This window comes from Bos javanicus, chromosome 7, assembly GCF_032452875.1.
Source record: "Bos javanicus breed banteng chromosome 7, ARS-OSU_banteng_1.0, whole genome shotgun sequence".
Lineage (NCBI taxonomy): Eukaryota > Metazoa > Chordata > Mammalia > Artiodactyla > Bovidae > Bos > Bos javanicus.
The window spans coordinates 16,574,026-16,595,414 of NC_083874.1; the positions used below are offsets into that span (position 1 = coordinate 16,574,026).

Below are 21,389 nucleotides of genomic sequence, written 5' to 3' on the forward strand. Positions count from 1 at the left end.
GATCAAGTTGACAGAGGTATGGGATTCCAGTGTGGGAAGGGTCAGGGGCTGCCGAGGATGAGTCAGCTTTCCTAGAACGCCTTTGTCTCTCTTAGGCTCCTTTGCCAAGGTCCACCCTGGTCTGTTCTTCAGCCACCAAATATGTCTTACATGGGCACTGGGCTAGGCTCCTGCTGCCCCAGAAACAGCCCAGTCTACATGTGGAAGGTGGGGAGGGACGGTCCCACATTGGGGACACGCACGACCAATACCTCCATGGCTAAGCCCCATGGAAGGCTGGTGCATCAGGCAGCCATTCCTTCTAGAATTCTCCCTACCTGGACTTCCCTCGTAGTGCAGTAGATAAGAATCTGCCTGCCACTGCAGGGGACACAGGTTCGACCCCTGATCTAGGAAGATCCCACATGCTGCGGAGCAACTAAGCCTGTGCACCACAAGTCCTGAAGCCCACGTGCCTAGAGCTCCACCATGTGAGAAAGTCACAGCAATAAGAAGCCCAAGCACCACAACTGAAGCGTAGCCCCCGCTCGCCACAACTAGAGAAAGCTTGCTTGTAGCAACAAAGACTCAGTGCAATCAAAAATAAATAAGTAATAAAAACAAAAAATTCCCCCCACCTGCTCTCTGGAAACCAGGGGAGGAGCAACCGGTCAGGTGTGGTGAGACAGAGGCAGTGTGGGGCCGTTGGAAGTCTTAGTGACACACAAAAGGGACCGTGACAGCAGGGGCTGTTGCTGCCATTGGATCCTCCTCACTGCTGCTGTGCCCTCTTGCCTTCCACTGCACGAGTCTGTTGCATGCCTGCCCCTTACCGACAGGGTCACTCACTACATTACACCATCGTGAAGCCATGTGGGCGCTCTTACCCTCCCCCCAAGCTTGCCAATGCCACCCCCAACACTGCCACAAGGGCAGAGCAAGTCACAGTTTCCCCGTCAACACCAACTGACTGCCAGATTCCTATTACACGGTGACCCGTCAGCGTCCCCCTCTGCCATCACCTCCTTGTCTCCCATCCAGCCGACACCTTGCTGTTTTCTGGTTTGCTCCCCTGCCTGGGACATTCGTGTGGCCTCCTGTTACCATTACACCTTTCCCTTATTGCCGTGACATTGTCACCCACAAACACCATCACCCAGAGTGTCAGGATTCTTAAAGAGCAAGCCACAGAAATCAGTCTTGGCAGAAAGGGTGCTTGGTGGAGTACAGGATCTCTGGGGTCCTGCAGCCAGCAGAGGCACCCCCAAACCACCCAGAGATCTGGTCCTACTGAAACACCATCCATTCCTTCTCTGCTCCAGTTCAAATGGTGCTTGGCAATCCTGGACTCTGGAAACCAAACTGAAGCCAACCTCAGCAAAACAGAACCCAGGGGAGTCCACTTAATTTAAAAAAAATTTTTTTTTTTTACTTTATTTGGAGTATAGCCTGTGAACAGTGTCGTGATAGTTTCAGGCGGACAGCAAAGGGACTCAGCCACACATATACGTGTATCCATTCTCCCGTCCCACCCAGGCTGCTGCATGATATTGAGCAGAGTTCCCTGTGCATGCATGCTAAGTTGGTTCAGCGTGTCCGACTCTTTGCAACCCTGTGGACCGTAGTCCACCAGACTCCTCTGTCTAAGGGATTCTCCAGGCAAGAATACTGGAGTGGGTTGTCATTTCCTTCTCCAGGGGATCTTCCTGACCCTGGTTATCCATTTTGAATATGGCAGTGTGCACATGCCTATCTCAAACTCCCTAATTATCCTTTCCCTCATCCTTCAAAGGGGTCCCACTCTTGATGCCACCATCCATCAAAGTTGGGGCCAAAGTCACTTGGCTGGAGGACTGTGGCGGGGGGTGCTTATGCCCCCACCTTGCAGCAAGGTGCCTGGGAGAATGGAGATCCAGTGTCTTGAAATTTTGTCATTTGATCTGCCCTGTGAAGGGGGCATGTCCGAGACCCAGGGAAAGGTCATCTTAGTCCTCTGACTAAGGAGGCAGCAAAAGTCCCATATGCTGTGTTGGCTCTGTCTCGTCACCAGTCGCTGGTCCTGCCCCACCGTCTCCCTTGATGCTGTCACCGTCATCACCGAGGCAGTCTTTTTCTTTGGCCATGCCGCACCGCATGTGGGGTCTTAGTTCCCCGACCTGGGATTGAACCCGTGCACCCAGCACTGGAAGTGTGGTCTTAACCACCGGACCACCACTGAAGTCCCCACCATGGCTGTATCTGAGTGTTGTCATCTCTCACTGCCTCGCTCTCTGCTGTCCCTTATCACTGTAAAACGACCGCCCAACCAACATCACACCAATCCCTCGGGTATTGTCCTCTTACACTGTCACCTGTTGCTGTCACACTGCCTCCTCAGGGGCACCTGCTGCTGTCACACTGTCTACATCACCCCCTGTTCCTGTTCATTGTCTCCTGTCCCTGTCACATGGTCACAGCATTCATCCTCCGCTGAGCGCCCCACACTGTTGTCATCCTGGAGGGTCACTGTGCAATGTCTGAGTCATTCTAGCTCTATTCTTTCTCCCCACATCACCCCCCAGCCCCATGACTTTCGGTACTGTCCTGGACTGCCCTCTTGCAGACAGAACTCAGCTGTATGTGTCCAGGCCTAGAAGACTCGTAGATGCCAGTAACGTGAGTCTAAGGGAAGGAGGGACACATGGCTGGCAGCGTGTGCCCAGGAGCACAGGGCCAGGGCTGGGGACAGACACATGGCGGGACGGGGGGGGGCTGCAGTCTGTGCCGCGGGGGGTGGCCTGGTAGTCTGGGGACAGAGCTCTCTTTGTCTGAGCACAGGAAGCAGCTGGGCTTAGGGAGGATGGAGCACATGGCCAGGGAATTTGGCTGGATGCCTGGGAATGAGGCAGGGTTGGGGCGGGGTGGCAGGGTGCGGGGGGAGTGGTGCGTTCTGGAGTTCCCTGGGAAGGCCCCGAGAAGGTCAGGCGCAGGCTAGGAGGAGCGGAGAGAACAGCTGGACCCAGACGGCCTCCCTATCTGGTTCTGCAGGAATGACAGCCCCCTCTACACATTCTCACAATAGACCCCTGAGGCAGGCTCTTCTGTTCCCATTATACAGATGGGTAAAGGAGATGAGTCCTGGGTGTTCATTGGAAGGACTGATGCTAAAGCTGAAACTCCAGTACTTTGGCCACCTCATGGGAAGAGTTGACTCATTGGAAAAGACCCTGATGCTGGGAGGGATTGGGGGCAGAAGGAGAAGGGGACGACAGAGGATGAGATGGCTGGATGGCATCACCGACTCCACGGACATGAGTTTGAGTGAACTCCGGGAGTTGGTGATGGACAGGGAGGCCTGGCGTGCTGCGATTCATGGGGTCACAAAGAGTCAGACATGACTGAGCGACTGAACTGAACTGAACTGAACTGAAATGGAGGCACAGAATCCCCAAGTCACTCATCCCGTCCCCAGAGCCTTAAAGAACACAGGCAGATTTGACTCACAAAGCAGCAAACCTCAGTCTGCTGAGCAGAGGGAGACAGCAGAAACCCCTGTCTTTGATACGTACACATATATTCTTTATTCTTCAACCATGAACACAAATGCTGGCCCCCATATGCATTGTTCGTCCTTGCTTTTTTTCCTCTTTGGAAACATTTGTTTTACTTGTAAACCAAGAAGTACCTCTTAATGATTATCATTTTTATTACTTTTTATTTATTTGGGGGACTGGGATAAAATTTATTTTTTCTTTTTTTAAACTTACCTAGAACTTATTTTTACTTTATTTGTTTGGCTTCACTGAGCCTTAATTGCAGCACATGGAATCTTTAGTTGCAACATGTGGAATCTAGTTCCCTGACCAGGGATTGAACCTGGGCCCCCTGAATTAGGAGTTCAGAGTCTGAGCCACTGGACCACCAGGAAACACTCTTGAATTTATTTATTTACTTCTTAAAAATTTTTTTTTATTTTGTATTGGGGTGTAGCTGATTAACAATGTTGTGACTGTTTAGCTGAACAGGGAAGGGACTAGACATAAGTATACATGTACCCATTCTTCCCAAACTCCCCTCCCATCCCAGCTGCCACATACCACTGAATTGAAGTATAGTTTTTTTACATTATTGTGTTAGTTTCAAGTGTACAGTGCAGTGGTTCTATTATATGTATATATATATATCATCTTTCAAAAGTTTTATTGAAACGTAGTTAATTTACAATGTCGTGCTCGTTTTGTGAATAGCACAATGATTCAGTTATACATACATATATACACAAATGTACATTCTTTCCTACATTCTCTTCCATTATAGGTTATTCCTTGAGTGTAGTTCCTTGTGCTATGCAGTAGGTTCCTATTGGTTATCTATTTTATATGTAGCAGTGTGTATATGTTAATCCCAAACTCCTAATTTATATCCTTCTCCTGCTTTCCCCTATGGTTAGCCATAAGTCTATTTTCTATGTCTGCGAATCTATCTCTAGGTTGTAAGTAAGTTCATTTGTATCTTATTTTTTGGATTCTGCATATAAGTAATGTCACACAACGTTTCTCTTACTGTCTGGCTTACTTCACTTAGGTCCATGCATGTTGCTCCTGATGGCTTTATTTCATTCTTTTTACGGCCGAGTAGTATTCTGTTGTCTATATGTACCACATCTTATTAATCCAATCATCTGTCAGAGGACATTTAGGTTGCTTCCATGTCTTGGCTGTTATAAATAGTGCTGCAATGAACACTGGGGTGCATCTATCATTTTGAATTAGGGTTTTGTCAGAAGATGTGCCCAGGAGTGGGACTGCTGGATCATATGGTAGGTCTAGCTTTAATTTTTTAACTGAAACTCCATACTGTTCTCCACAGTGGCTGTTCCAATGTACATTCTCACCCACAGTGTAAGAGGGCTCCTTTTTCTCCCACCCTCTTTAGCTCCATTTGATGGAACATTATTCAGCCTTTAAAAGGGAGGAGATTCTGACACCTGCTACAACATGGTGAACCTTGAGGACATGATGCTCAGTAAAAAGAGCCAGATACAAAAGACAAATACTGTCTGATCCCACTCATAGGAGGTCCCTCGAGGAGTCAGATCCACAGAGACAGGAAGTAAACGGTGGGTCCAGGGGCTGGGGGAGGGGATGGAGAGTCAGTGTTTCATGGGGACAGAGCTTCAGTTTGGGGAGATGAAAAAGTACCGGAGATGGATGATGGGATGGTTGCCCAACAATGTGAATGTGCTTAATAGCACGTAAATGCACACTTAAAATGCTTAAGCAGTAATTGCACAATGTATATTTACATCATATCATTACGCTGTCCACTTAAAATTTTTTTTCATTGCTGTCCATTTTTCTACACATAGTTTTATTTTAAAGTTTATTTTATTATTGGCTGTGCTGGGTCTTCATTGCTGTGCAGTCTTTTTTCTCTAGCTGTGGACAGTGGAGTCTACTCTCCAGCTGTGGCGCTTAGGCTTCTCTTTGCGGTGGCTCCTCTTGTTGCAGAGCACAGGCTGTGCAGGCTGTGCTCAGTAGCTGCAGTACGTGGGCTCAGTAGCTGCAGCTCCAGAGCACAGGCTTGGTAGTTGTGGCGTACGGGCTTAGTTGTTCCGCAGCATGTGGGATCCTCCAGGGTCAGGAATTAAACCCATGTCTCCCATACCGGCAGGCAGATCCTTTACCACTGAACCACCAGGGAAGCCCCACACTGTCCACTTTAAACCAATGCAATTCTACCTATCAATTATTCCTCGAAAAAGTGGGAAAAAATTTTAAGAATTTAAATAATCATTAGGATGGTAATTTTTAAAGTATTTTATTGAAATATAGTTGATTTACAATGTTGTGTTAATTTCTGCTGTCCATCAAAGTGATTCAATTACACATATGTATACATTCTTTTTCATATTCTTCTCCATGATGGTTTATCACAGGGCACTGAATATGGTTCCCTGTGCTATGCAGGAAGACCTTGTTGTTTATCCCTTCTCTATATGATCATCTGCATCTCCTAATAGGATGGTAAATCTTACGTTATCTGCATTTTACTTTTTTTTTTTTAACATGGAGGCCGCAGTCTCATCGCTGAGCTCACCCAAGCAGAATTCCTTCCCTACCTTCAGCCTCTGTCTTTGGATGGGTGGGGCTGGGTGAGTCTGATTCCACAACCATCACTGTTCCCCAGGGCAGCTCCAGAAACATGACATCATGTTCGTTTTGTTTTCTCGGTTTTCGTTTTCCCTCTTGAAGGAGAGAAGTCTGGATGTTGAAGCAGCTATAGGACGAATGATCACCGGCTGCAATCTCACTTCACAAGTCTTGCATTTCCTGTACTTCTGAGGTTGCTGAAGGTGACGGTCCTCTGTCTGTCATGGGGGAGGGCAGACCCGGCCACTGGGAGACAGACAGCTGGACCAACAGGGCTGGTTGTGTCCGAAACACAGAGCTTTGGACTTGAGGCAACAGTCTTGCTGCAGCCATCAGATGCCTTCTGCCTGCTGATCTGCTGGAAACTTTCCGTCAGGAAAAGCTTCATATGAGCTTCCTATGGCCACAGTGACAAGTTATCACAAACTTTGTGGCTTGTAAAAAACACCAGTTTTCTATCTTTCCATTCTGGAGGTCAGAACCCAAAATGGCTTTCACTGGGCTGACATCAAGTCACCCTCAGGACTGCAGTCCTTCCGGAGACTATGGAGAGAGTCCATTTCCTGGCCTTTTCCATCTTCTGGAAGCTACCTGCATCCCCTGGACTGTGGCCCCTTCCTCCATCTTCAAAGCCAGTCGTGTAGCATCCTCTAATCCCTCTCTCTCTGACCCTCCTGCCTCCCTCTTTTAAGGACCCTTTTGATTCCCCTAGTAATGCAGGAGCATCCTCCCATCTCCATATCCTCAACTTAACCCCATCTGCAAAGGTGTCCCCATCTTTCACAGGCCCTGGCAATTAGAATGTGAGCATCTTTGGGACACTCTATGTAGCCTGCCATCGTGAGTTTTTCTGATGGAGAAGAAACATCAGCTCCAGAGGCATGAACAACATATGGAGCCCAACCTCTCAACCTCTGGACTTTGCTTCCCTCATCTTCAAAATGGGAAGGAAAATCTCTCTGTTGGTCATTTTCCTGGGAAAATCAAGTAGGATCCAGCTAATAGTAATGTACAGTGGCCATGTGGTGGTCCAAGACACAGGTGCCTGGTGACCCAGGCCTGAGGGCATCCTCCATTTCTGTGTGTACTAAGTCGCTTCAGTCGTGTCCAACTCTCTGTGACCCTATGGACTGTAAGCCCACCAGGCTGCTCTGTCCATGGAATTTCCCAGACAAGAATACCAGAATGGGTTGCCATGCCCTCCTCCAAAGGATCTTCCCAACCCAGGGATGGAACCTGCATCTCTTGCATCTCCTGCTTTGGCAGGCGGGTTCTTTACTACTAGTGTCACCCATTTATTGACTGCCTACTGTATACTAGGCATGGGGAACAGGAAGGAAGCAGAAACAGCCCTAGACCCTGCCCTCCTGCTGTTTGTATCAGAGTCTGGGGGATATTATTCACTCTAGCGTTTATTGAGTGCCTGCTATATATATATCAGGCATTGTTCCAGGTGAGGGGGCAGCACAGTGGCAAGCAAAGCAAAGATCCATGGGACTCACATTCTGGTGGTGGTTAGTCTTGGGGCAAGGAGGTATTGATGCCCCAGGGGCCTGACTTAGGCTGGAGGTCAGGGGAGGCTTCTGCAAGACAGAGATTGGCCAGATAAGGAATTAAAACTGAGGGAAGGGGAGAGAGGAGCATCCCAGATGGTAGGGAACAGTATGTGCAAAGGCCCTTGTGAGTTGCATGATGGAGCACAGGGAACAAAGGGAACCACGAGTGAGAGGTGAGGCAATGGCAATCTATGGGGATTTTCTTGCTATTTAAAATCATCTGGGAGGGACTCCCCTGGTGGTCCAGTGGCTAAGACTCCATACTCCCAACACAGGGGGCCCAGGTTCAATCTCTGGTCAGGGAACCAGATCCCACATGCCTCAACCAAAGATCCTACATTTTGCAACAAAGATCCTGAATCCTGCAACTAAGACCTGGTGCAGCCAAATAAATAATTAAATGATTTTTTAAATTTTAATTTATTTATCTGTTTGTTTATTTTCTTTTTGGCCGTGCTTGGTTGTTGTTTCTGGGAGAGAGAGCTTTCTCTAGCTGCAGCAAGCAGGAGCCACTCTCCAGTTGTGGTGCTTGGGCTTAGTTGCCTCTTGGCATGTGGAATCGTTCCAGGACGAGGGATCGAACCCATGTCCCCTGCATTGGCAGGTGGGTTTTTAATCACTAGACCATGAGGGAAGTCCCAAAACAATTTTTAAAATATTTTAGGGACTTCCTTGGTAGCCCAGTGGCTAGGACTCCATGCTCCCAATGTGGGAGCCCTGGGATCGATACCTGGTTGGGGAACTAGATCCTACATGCCTCAACTAAGACCTGATGCAGCCAAATAAATAAATAATAAAAATAAAAGATAATCAAATTTTTAATTAAAAATAAATTTTAAATTTTTGAAAATATCTTTAAAAAATCAACAGGGAGCCATTGGCAGCTTTTATGCAAGGGGTGATTGTAAGTGGGTTCTGCAAAGACTGGGGCCACTGGGCCAGGTATGGGTTAGTCCTGTGGGAGCGGGTTACCCACTGCCAGCCCTGACATCTGCACCCACCTCTCTGGGGCTCTGGTGTTTGCCTCACCTGTCTCCCAGTGGTCCCATCCACCCCAACCCCAGCTGCTGTTGGAATCTCTGCTTACAGTTTCTTGCCCTGCCCCCAAGCCTGGAGGATGGCACTAGTTCAGTCAACATCTATTAAGCAGCCATTGTGTGCAAGGAGCTTTACATTTGTTATCACACTGAGTTCCCCCAATAATCCTACCCAGGCTTCCCAGGTGGCACTACTGGTAAAGAATCCACCTGCCAGTGCAGGAGATGAAAGAGACATGGATTCAATCCCTGGATGAGGAAGATCCCCTGGAGGATGAAATGGCAACCCACTCCCATATTCTTGCCTGAAAAATTCCATGGACAGAGGAGCCTGGCAGACATGACTGAGTGATTGAGCAGCCATGCAATCAGTCAATAATCCTACTAGGAAGGTGTGAAGCCCAAGATGAAACTCGAAAACTGATGCCCAAGGAGGCAAATGGTTAAGTGAAGACTGTTGGTTCTGGAAGCTCAAACACCACTGACTCTCAGAAGATACCCATGAGCCAGGGTAACCTCTGGGTCTTCGGTGAACCTTCAGTGAATCAATCAATGGATGAGTGAATGGTGGGCAAGTCCAGTGAGGCTAGCGGGAAAGAGTGGAAATTGCCTGTGGAGAGCGGTAAGCTGGACCCAGATTGAGAGGGGCCTCGAAAGCTCAACCTGGCGGGTATGGATATGATGTGGTGGCCGTAGGGAGACATCAAGGGTTCTAGGCAGGGATCTGTTTTTGAGTTTGGACCACATTGCCAGGAAGGGTGGAGTTCAGTGGGCCTGCCACTAGGCGGCACTCAAGTCTTCCCAGAGATTGTCTTCAGCACGGCATTGTGGAGATGGTGGCCACTGGCCACAGGAAACTGTGGAGTTCTTGGAATGTGACCAGTGTGAACAGAGATTTAAGTGTGAGATACACACTGGATTCGGAAGACTTCATAAGGCAGAAAGAATGTCACTTGCCTCACTGATGCTTTTTAAAATATCAATGACATGGAAATTTCCTGGCAGTCCTGTGCTTAGAACTCGGTGCTTTCACTGCCAGATGTGGGTTCAGTCCCTGGTCAAGGAACAAAGATCCTGCTAGCCGAGTGGTGTAGCCAAATTAAAACTTGTGTGTGTGTGTGTGTGTGTGTGTGTGTGCAGTATCTAAGTCGTGTCCGACTCTGCAACCCCACGGACTGTAGTCTGCCAGGCTCCTCTGTCCATGGAGTTTCCCAGGCAAGAATACCGGAGCAGGTTGCCATTTCCTACTCCAGAGGATCCCTCAGACCCAGGAATCAAACCCGTGTCTCTGGCGTCTCCTGCATTGGCAGGCGGATTCTTTACCAGTGCGCCACCTGGGAAGCCCTATATATATTAAATATGTATGTGCACTTTTGTGAAGAAGGCAATGGCACCCCACTCGGTCCTCTTGCCTGGAAAATCCCATGGACGGAGAGGCCTGGTGGGCTGCCGTCCATGGGGTCACTAGGAGTCGGACACGACTGAGCGACTTCACTTTCACTTTTCACTTTCATGCATTGGAGAAGGAAATGGCAACCCACTCCAGTGTTCTTGCCTGGAGAATCCCAGGGACGGCGGAGCCTGGTGGGCTGTCGTCTATGGGGTCACACAGAGTTGGACACAACCGAAGTGACTTAGCAGTGCACTTTGTGCCAAGTCGCTTGACTTGTGTCCGACTCTTTGTGACCCCATGGACTGTAGCCCACCAGGCCACTCCTCTGTCCATGGGATTCTCCAGGGAAGAATACTGGGGTGGGTTGCCATGCCCTCCTCCAGATCTTCCCCACCCAGGGATTGAACTCATGTCTCTTGTCTCCTGCGTTCGCAGCTGGGTTCTTTACCCCTAGCGCCACCTGGGAAGTCCTATATATTAAACACATACACATACACATGTGTATCAGTGACATGTTGAGATACATATATATATATATCAGTGACGTGTTGATGATATTTGGGGCACATGGGCTAAATAAATTATTAAATTTTGTCTGTTTTCTGTTCCACTTTTTTGCAATGTGGTTAAGATGGCATACATAGGTCATATTTATATTTCTCTTGGACGAAACTGGCTTAGAGAGAAGACTTAGTGTTTTCAACAGTTGCCGGGGGCAAACTACCCTCTCTTTCTTTCTTATTTTCTCTTATACTGGTCATCCTTCAAGGTAACCATCTTGCAGTGTGTCTCACCAGGTTATTCTTACTCATTGACTAAGAGTACATAACACATAATAGACCAAAAGTAGAGAGTAAAGGTTACTGTTTCATAAATATAGAATCATATTAGATACACCTTTGTATTCAAGGTATCCTAAGGGAACTGCCCAGACTACCTACTGAGGTCCTAATTTACTCTTCTGACTTGCTTGATAACCTCCCATGGTGTGGATGAACGATAATTTATTCAAATAAATATTTTTATACCTGTGCTCATAAGTGAAAGTCATTCAGTCGTTTCTGACTTTTTGCAACCCCATGGAGTATAGACTGCCAGGCTCTTCTATCCATGAAATTTTCCAGGCCAGAATACTGGAGTGGGTAGCCATTCCCTTCTCCAGGGGATCTTCCCAACCTAGGGGTCAAACCCAGGTCTCTCGCATTTCGGGAGAGTTCTTTACTGACTGAGCCATCAGGAAAGCCCAAGAATACTGGAGTGGGGAAAAGTGTTCTCAGGCATGACTGACAGAAATGTGCTATTTTGCTCTGGCAATTGAAGTTAAAATAGTTAAATAGATGAGTAAGAAAAAATCATAAAAATCCAGAAAGATATCCCAGAATACATGAAAAGTTGGCATTTTATCTCTTTTATTTTCAAATATTCCTTTATTGATGTAAAAATTCACAAAATATTTCAAAGTATACAATTCAGTGACCATTTGCTACACTGACCATGTTACGCAACCACCACCTTTCTCTAGTTTCAAAACATTTTCATCCTTCTAAAAGAAAACTCTGTACCCATTAATCATTCAGGCTTTATTCCCCTTTCCCCTCAGGTTTGGGTAACCACCGATTTCCTTCATGTCTATGTTATTGTTGTTAGTCCATAAGTTGCAACCAACTCTTTTGCAACCCCATGGACTGTAGCCCACCAGGCTCCTCTGTCCATGGGATTTCTCAGGCAAGAATACTGGAGTGGGTTGCCATATCCTCCTCCAGGGGATCTTCCTACCCAGGGACGGAATCCACATCTCTTACGTCCCCTGCATTGGAGAGAGGTTCTTTATCAATAGCATCACCCTGGAAGCCCAATAAGTACTACACAGAAAAGTAAATTCAAGTCCCCAGATCAGATGAAAAGATGTTCAGATGGGCTGTGGGTAAGAACACGCAAATTGACATAATGGTGAGATGCCACTTCCTCAAACTGACACAAATTTTAAAAAGTGGTAACACGCATTGCTGGTGAAGTGATGGGATCAGATGCCATGATCTTAGTTTTCTGAATGTTGAGCCAACTTTTTCACTCTCCACTTTCACTTTCATCAAGAGGCTCTTTAGTTCTTCTTTACTTTCTGCATAACGGTGGTGTCATCTGCATATCTGAGGTTGTTGATATTTCTCCCGGCAATCTTGATTCCAGCTTGTGCTTCATCCAGCCCAGTGTTTCTCATGATGTACTCTGCATATAAGTTAAAAAAGCAGGGTGGCAATATACAGCCTTGATGTACTCCTTTTCCTATTTGGAACCAGACTGTTCTTCCATGCCCAGTTCTAACTGTTGCTTCCTGACCTGCATACAGATTTCTCAAGAGGCAGCTCAGGTGGTCTGGTATTCCCATCTCTTTCTAGCTTGTGGGTGTGCAAAGCCGATGCTTTTTCTGATCTCTGGGGACCATGCTCCAGCCCCTGCCATGCCCACCAGTGCCTGTGGTTAGGAGTTTGGGGTTGGTTTCCCAGCAAGAGTGCTCTGTCATCTGCCTGGGAAATGATGAGGGGAGAGCAGGAATGAGCAAGGGGCCCTTGCAGGCAAAACCTCTTTTCTCTTTCCAGTCTGAGCCTCTGCCCCCGGGTCTACCCTGTGACCAGGTAATCTGATACTCTTCTATCTGCCTTCTTTTTACTCTGTTCCCATCTGACAGACACTGAGGCTTCTCTGGAGTGGAGAGCCTCTGTGTTCTGGGTGCCAGCAAGTTGCATAAACCCAGGTATCTTGAGAATCTACCCTAGCTGTGGCCAGACCTGGGCAGCTTCAGGCAACAACACCTCCACTAAAGCTTTGCTGTATGTTGACACTGGTAAACACTGACCAATTACCAGAGACAGAGTTGGCCCTAAAGCGTGGAATAGGGCATTGTTTTAAAGTATAAACATTTCAGCAGCATTAAGTACATTTACTTTGTTGTGTAATCGTCACCATCTATCTCCAATTGGACAGGAAAACTGGTCTTGAGTTGAATTTTTTTTTTTTTTACTTTAACATCAAACATTTATTTAATTTAAAGTGACTGGATATACATGAAAACATGCTAGGCACTAAACAAAATGATCAAGACATAGTCCCTGACTTCAAACATACACAGTCAAGCAAATTAATTCCGCTGAGTGGGCACAAACACCAAACCTCTAACTTCAAGCATTTTCTGAACCAGATGCACCCACGATGTTCATTTAATTCCTCTCTGTTTGTGGTGTGATAATGGTAAATATAGGTAGAGAAAGAAGCTTCAAAATAAACAATAACCCTGACAAATTAAATGTAGAATGATAGAGATTCAGGAAGAAATGAGCGGTCTTGCCACCCTCTTAGCTTCTCAAAAAATGTTTTCTTTGCTGTTTTGGTATGAATCATATGTTAATTAACCAGAAGAGAAAAAATAAAAAAGGAAAGATAAGAGCTAGAAGGTCAGAATCGAGATCAAGGAAAACGAGTGCAGAAACAAATTATAAGAGAGAGGAGGAGAGAATTTGGAAAGTTAGAAAAGCCAAAACAATTGCTTGTTGTTGTTTAGCTAAGTCGTGTCCAACTCTTGGTGACCCCGTGGACAAATGGACTGTAGCCCACCAGGCTCCTGTGTCCATGGGATTTCCCAGACAAGAATGTTGGAGCGGGTTGCCATTTCCTTCTCCATTAAACCGCATTTTACAGATGGCAAAACATGGAAGAAATTTGGTCCAAGCGTACATAGATGGGAAGCAAAAGAATCACCAACGGCTCTCTTTCTCTCTTTAACACAGCATTGGGCTGCATCATCCAGGCTGGAACAAAGTTCTGCAGCCCCGTCCTGGGCATTCCAGTCTCCGCTGACAAATTCCATAGCTACTTCTTACTGTGCTACAACATGAACTTCCTTTTTGTAAGTCACGTGGTTGAAATTGATGGAGAGAGGGTGGATGTTGGGGTAACCCAGAAGCATTTGTTCACACATGTTTTTTTTCCCTAGCACCCTTTATAATTAAAAAAGAAAATCTTAATAATGTAAATAAGAAAAACCTTATTTATTTTTAATTTTTGTATTTTTTTAAGCACCAAAAACATTTTGTATTGGGTTATAGCTGACAGGAAAAACCTTATTTAAAAAGGAAAAATGGAAGCTACAAAAATGGCTCTCTTCAGGGTAGGCAATGCTAGGTTCCATGCCTGAGTTTTGTCCCTGGGTTCCATGTTGGTTTCTGTGATTGGGTTTTATGGCTGGGTCCTGTGGCTTCATGCTATAGTGGGGTTTGTGGCTGGGTTCCATGGTTGAATTCTGCGGCTGGGTTTTGTGTTGGGTTCTTGGCACCCCACTCCAGTACTCTTGCCTGGAAAATCCCATGGACAAAGGAGCCTAGTAGGCTCCAGTCCATGGGGTCACTCAGAGTCAGACACGACTGAGCGACTTCCCTTTCACTTTTCACTTTCATGCACTGGAGAAGGAAATGGCAACCCACTCCAGTGTTCTTGCCTGGAGAATCCCAGGGACGGGGAGCCTGGTGGGCTGCTGTCTATGGGGTCGCACAGAGTTGGACACGACGGAAGCGACTTAGCAGCAGCAGCAGCTATAGCTAGGTTTTACGACTGGCTTTTATGTTGAGTTCCATGATGGCATTTCATGGTTGTTGTCGTTGTTTTAACCCTACAATTCTTTCCTTCTTTTCACTTTAAAATTTTTATTCATGGTTGCCTTTTGTTCCTGGGCTCTGTGGATGGTTTGGGGCTTCAAAATCTCTACAGCTTTTGCTCTTTTGCCTGGGAAGTTTCAAGTTCAGGTGAAGATACCGCAAAGACATTTTACAGTATGAAGTATTAAATTAATGAAGACATCCACAGGCTGGATCAGATTTCAATTAGGTTAAAAGTGACCTCTCAGGAGCAAATGCTTTCATCTCAAAGGAAGAGGCGGTGCCCAGAGTTTGAGGCCAGAGACTGGGCACAGAAGGCAGGAGAGGTTTATCTGAGGTAGGGATTAAATTGGGATGACTGCTGGCTGTATTAGTGCTCTGGGGACTAAGTGCCGTGTGGCGGGGTCCAGCCCCGGCTGATCCAGGGTATTCGAAGGGGAGACGGCTTAGGCGACTATTTAAATATTCATCAAAGATATAAAGAGTAATAGAATGAGGATAGCTCAGTAGGAAAATTCAGTGGAGAAAAGAGGCTGAGTAGCTTGGTTTACGCGGGAGACCAATAAAACTTCAAGACAAGAAGTTTGCACCACTTACGTAGGCCGCAGGCGTCCTTCCGTTCTCCCAAAGGAGAGGAGACACTGAGGCCTCCCCGGTCGGATCTTAGAAGCCCAGGCATAATTAGTAAGCATGGTGGGTTCCGCGCTCCAGATGGAGACTCAGCCAGAGTGAGAGAGAGAGAGACATGGGGAGACCAGTCTTTCGAGGAACTGATCCCAATTCTTTATTTTCCAGAGTCTGTTTTTATACACTGAGATGTTATACAAAAGTCACGCGGGGACAGCAGTCCTGACTTTTATTAAAGTCAGGTGCTTCATACAAATGTATACAGAGGTCTTAGGGGTGTTACATCATCTTCTGGCCAGGGGGGCCTGCTGACAATTTATGACCCTCTCCTTGTGACAGTGGTCAGTCAACCAGAACACTTTTTTCTCCAAGGGTGATTATTCTTAAAACAGACGCCACCCAAATAAAGTTACATTCCTATAGGGTGAGGGTGTAGTGGGTATTAGTTAAGGAAAGAATTTACTTAGCCTAAGGTCTAACGTGATTAATATCAAAGGTTAATAGTTATTTCTTCTACATATTCATTAATGTGTGTAAGGGCAGGGGATATGGAGACTTAGCAACAAACATTGGCTCAACAAATGAAAAACCCTTCACCAATACAATTTCTAATCAGCCCATTATACTTATACTAATAGTTTTCTAACTTTTCTAAGGAACCTGTTTTTAGAAGGTTTAAAGCATCTCGTGCCTCTCACGGTTGGGAGGCTGTGAGCAATCACATGTGGCCGGACAAGCCTGTCAGGCAGGCTAGAGAAACTTCAGAGGAGTTTGTAGGTTAAAACACTCTTATCACGCCCAGGAATTATTATTAACTGGAGCCCTAAGTTAACTCCTTTTCTGAAAGAGGTGGTGGGGGACAGCCCCCCGTAAAGTCAGAGGTGTAGGTGAGAGCACAAAGTAGTAAAGTAGGCAGGCTCTGGTTAATGGGGGTAGATGCTCGAGGATTTCCAGGGGGACTCCTGAGGCTCGATCCCGCCTTTGCGTATGTCGAGCCTCCTTGCTCATGACCTTTGCCATGGGTGGAGTACCTCACTCTGGCCCCCAACAGCCGTGGGTTTTGGTGCTCTGCCCTCAACCTTATTTTCCCTCAAGTATTTTTTGTTATTGGGGCTTCCCATGTGGCACTAGCAGTAAAGAACCTGCCTGCCAATGCAGAAGACATAAGAGACACAGGTTTGATTCCTTGGTTCAGGAAGATTCCCCTGGAGGAGGGCATGGCAACCCACTCCAGTATTCTTGCCTGGAGAATCCCACAGAGGAGCCTCGTGGGCTACAGTCCACGAGGTCTTGCAGAGTTGGACATGATTTAAGTGACTTAGCAAAACATTTGAATACGTTTAATATGTTATTATAATAGCCTATTATAATGTAAATAATACATTATTTATTAATATATTATATATTCTCCAGCCAAGAATACTGGAGTAGGTAGCCATTCCCTTCTCCAGGAGACCTTCCCGACCCAGAGATCAAACCCAGGTCTCCTGCTTTGCAGGCAGATTCTTTACCATCTGAGCCACCAGGGAAGCCCCTATTATATACATAAATACATAAATAATATCCTGTTATTTGAGGAGTGGGATTTTTTTTTTCAGGAAAACATTGGAATGTTCTGGTATACATTCCTGATATGTGGTCACCTACTCTGTGCCAGGCACTTTTTTTTTTTTTAATTTGGCTGCACCTGGTCTTAATGGCGGCACTCAGAATCTCAGTCGCAGCAGGCACTCTTAGTTGCAGCATATGGGATCTATTTCCCTGACCAGGCAGATTCCTTACCATCTGAGACACGAGGGAAACCCTCTGTGAGGTGTATTTCTCTCTAAATAAATCCACTTCTTACCCATCACTTTGTCTCTCACTGAATTCTTTCCGTGATGAGACATAAAGAACCTGAGCGTTATTAAGTCCTGGTGTGTGATCTCAGTTAAAAGACCAAGGCTTCAAGTCCTAATCTGAGTTACACGGTTTCAAAGGGGTTTGCCGCTTCCTGTTCAGGGGCTTGGGCAAAGCTGTCATGAGGATAAAAGGGGCAGAAAAATGAGGGCCCTGTGGAAGATTAGCAGGTAGAGGTCACGGGAAGTGGGAGCCTGGACTTGAGTGAATCCATCTGACACCAGGGTCTCTGCAGGGGTGAGTGCTTTGGCAATTGCCCTCTGCATCACAGGTGCTTGGGCTTCTCTAGTGGCTCAGTAAGTAAAGAATTTGCCAGGAGTTCAGGAGACCTGGGTTCAATCTCTGAGTTGGGAAGAATCCCTGAAGGAGGAAATGGCAACTCATTTCAGTGTTCTTACCTGGGGCATCCCATGGACAGAGGAGCTTGGCAGACTATCGACCACGGGATCACAAAGAGTCGGACATGACTCAGACCTGTTCGTGACGAGCTCGGACCTGTTTGTGACTAACATGAACAGGTGCTTGCCCTGTGAAATCTGATATTTCCCTCTGCCCAGGAAAGTTCTGGATTCCTGTTTGTGACTAACACGAACAGGTGCTTGCCCTGTGAAATCTGATATTTCCCTCTGCCCAGGAAAGTTCTGGATTCCTTTCAGAAGCTGTCTGGGAGCATTGACCACTACCCAATCTGCCTCAGTTTCCCTGGAAAGCCTCCGTTTCCAGTAAGGGTGGCGAGAAGGGGGAGCAGGGCTCGTGGGCATCCTCCTGCGACTGCCTAATGCTCTTTGCCACACCTCGAGTTGAATCTAGGTAAGAATGCTACCTTTCCAGGATGCTGACATGCTGAAGAGGAGGCAGGACCATGGAAGAGTTAAAACAGGGAATTCCCCGGTGGTCCAGTGGTAAGGACTCTGTGCATTCACTTCGAGAACCTGGGTCAATCCCTGGTTGGGGAATTAAGATTCTGAAAGCTGCGTGGCACAGCTGAAATAAAACAAAATTAAAAAACTGTGACTTTTTAAAAGAATTACAGAATGTTGCTCCAACTTGCAGCTTTCAGTATTAATAGCCTTAGGAGAAGGAAATGACAACCCACTCCAATGTTCTTGCCTGGAGAATCCCAGGGACGGGGGAGCCTGGTGGGCTGCCGTCTATGGGGTCACAAAGAGTTGAATGCTGACTGAGCACACACACACACACACACACACCAAGAATTATAAATTTGTCTTTTTCTAGCCAGTATTTCCACTTCTAAGAATTCATCCTGAATAAATACAAGAACTAGGCAAGCCAGTCAGAATGGCTGCGATCCTAAAGTCTACAAGCAATAAATGCTGGAGAGGGTGTGGAGAAAAGGGAACCCTCTTACACTGTTGGTGGGAATGCAAACTAGTACAGCCACTATGGAGAACAGTGTGGAGATTCCTTAAAAAACTGGAAATAGAACTGCCTTATGATCCAGCAATCCCACTGCTGGGCATACACACTGAGGAAACCAGAATTGAAAGAGACACGTGTAACCCAATGTTCATCGCAGCACTGTTTATAATAGCCAGGACATGGAAGCAACCTAGATGTCCATCAGCAGATGAACGGATAAGAAAGCTGTGGTACATATACACAATGGAGTATTACTCAGCCATTAAAAATAATACATTTGAATCAGTTCTAATGAGGTGGATGAAACTGGAGCCTATTATACAGAGTGAAGTAAGCCAGAAAGAAAAACACCAATACAGTATACTAACACATATATATGGAATTTAGAAAGATGGTAACAATAACCCCGTGTACGAGACAGCAAAAGAGACACTGATGTATAGATCAGTCTTATGGACTCTGTGGGAGAGGGAGAGGGTGGGAAGATTTGGGAGAATGGCATTGAAACATGTATAATATCATGTATGAAATGAGTCGCCAGTCCAGGTTCAATGCACGATACTGGATGCTTGGGGCTGGTGCCCTGGGACAACCCAGAGGGATGGTATGGGGAGGGAGGAGGGAGGAGGGTTCAGGATGGGGAACACATGTATACCTGTGGCGGATTCATTTCGATATTTGGCAAAACTAATACAATATTGTAAAGTTTAAAAATAAAATAAAATTAAATAAATAAATAAAAATAAATTTTAAAAAAAGTTAAATACAAAAAAAAAAAATAGAACTAGGCAAACATTTACACATACCCAAAGATCCCCTGGAGAAGGAAATGGCAACCCACTCCAATACTCTTGCCTGGAAAATTCCATGGACGGAGGAGCCTGGTAGGTATAGTCCATGGGGTCTCGAAGAATGGGACATGACTGAGCGACTTCACTTTGACTTTTCAAACACATGGTAGTGTTTTTTTTAAAAAAACATTTATTTTATTGAAGTATAATCGATTTACAGTGTTGTGTTAACTTCTGCTGTATAGCAGAGTGATTCAAATATATGTAAGTACATATTCTTTTTCATTTACTTTCCCATTGTGGTTTATCACAGGATTTTGAATGTGGTTTCCTGTGCTATACAGTAGGACCTTGTTGTTTATTCATTCTGTGTATAATAGTTTGCATCTGCTAAGCCCAAACTCTGAATCCATCCCGCCCCCACCCACTGGCAGCATTATTCCAATATTCACTTAGCCAAAGCTTATAGTGCCCAGTTAAGTCAACTGTGATATTATAACATGATCACATTGGCTGCTGCTGCTGCTGCTAAGTCGCTTCAGTCGTGTCGGACTCTGTGCAACCCCATAGATGGCAGCCCACCAGACTCCCCCGTCCCTGGGATTCCCCAAGCAAGAACACTGGAGTGGGTTACCATTTCCTTCTCCAATACGTGAAAGTGAAAAGTGATGGCTAGACAGTCATTAAAAATGCTTTTAATGCTTTTTAAGTGCATGAAATGATTTTCTAATGACACAGAAAGATTTTTTTTTTTAACAATATGACAAGTGTATGTGTTAGCTGCTCAGTTGTGTCCAGCTCTTTGCGATCCCCTGGACTGTAGCCCACCAGGCTCCCCTGTCCATGGGGTTCTCCAGGCAAGAATACTAGAGTGGGTTGTCATTTCCTCCTCCAAAAGATCTTCCTGACCCAGGGACTGAACCTGGGTCTCCTGCATTTCAGGCAGATTCTTTACTGTCTGAGCCACCAAGTAAGTGTTTTTATAAATAGTATTCTAAGGAAAACATGCATGCAGGTAGAAGCCAATATTTTTTTCTAGATTTTTCTGTGATTAAAGATCCCAACGGGGCTTCCCTGGTGGCTCAGTGGTGAAGAATCAACCTGCCAATGCAGGAGGCAAGGGTTCGATCCCTGGTCTAGGAAGATCCCACATGCCACAGAGCAACTAAACCCACGTGCCACAACTGTGGATCCTGTGCCCTAGACTCCAAGAACTGCAATTAATGAAGCCCGTGTGCCCTACAGCCCACGCTCCACCAAAGAGAAGCCACCGAAATAGGACGCCTGCGCACTGCAACGAAGAGCAGCCCCTGCTCACCACAACTAGAGAAAAGCCCTCACAGGAACGAAGACCCAGCTCAGCCAAAAAAATAAATTAATTAATTTAATTATTTTTTAAAAATCCCACTGCCAGGAGTCCCCTGGTGGTTCAGTGGTTAAAACTCTGCACTTCCACTGCAGAAGGCATGGGTTTGATCCCTTGTTGGGGGACTAAGATCCCACATGAGGCACAGCATGCTCAAACAGAAGAAGAAAAAAAAATCCCATAGCCTATGAAGCAATAGGAATTTTCATTCAGTGCTGGTGGGAAGGCAAAATGGTCTAATCACTTTGGGAGACTGTTTGGCGGGTTTTTATAAAACTAAACATATTCTTTTTAAAAATAATTTATTTATTTTGGCTGTGCTGGGTCTTCATTGTCGCGTGGGCTTTTCTCTAGTGGGGTGAGCAGCGGCTACTCTCTGGTTGCGGTGCTCGAGCTTCTCACCCTGGTGGCTTCTCTTGTTGCAGAGCGCAGCCTCTAGGGCGTGCGGGGTTCATTAGCTGCAGCTCACAGGCTCAATGGTTGTGGTGCCCAGCTTAGTTGCTCCATGGCGCGTGGGATCTTCCTGGACCAGGGATCAAACCCATGTCTCCTGGGTTGGCAGGCAAATTCTTTACCACTGAGCC

The 21,389-nt window shown here is 46.2% G+C and overlaps 1 non-coding gene across 1 annotated transcript; it reads right to left on the bottom strand.

Moving 5' to 3' along the window:
* Positions 1 to 3,813: 3,813 nt before the first annotated feature.
* TRNAR-CCU (transfer RNA arginine (anticodon CCU)) lies at positions 3,814 to 3,886 on the bottom strand. The gene has a single exon. It is a non-coding gene; the product is annotated as a tRNA-Arg (tRNA).
* Positions 3,887 to 21,389: the final 17,503 nt, after the last annotated feature.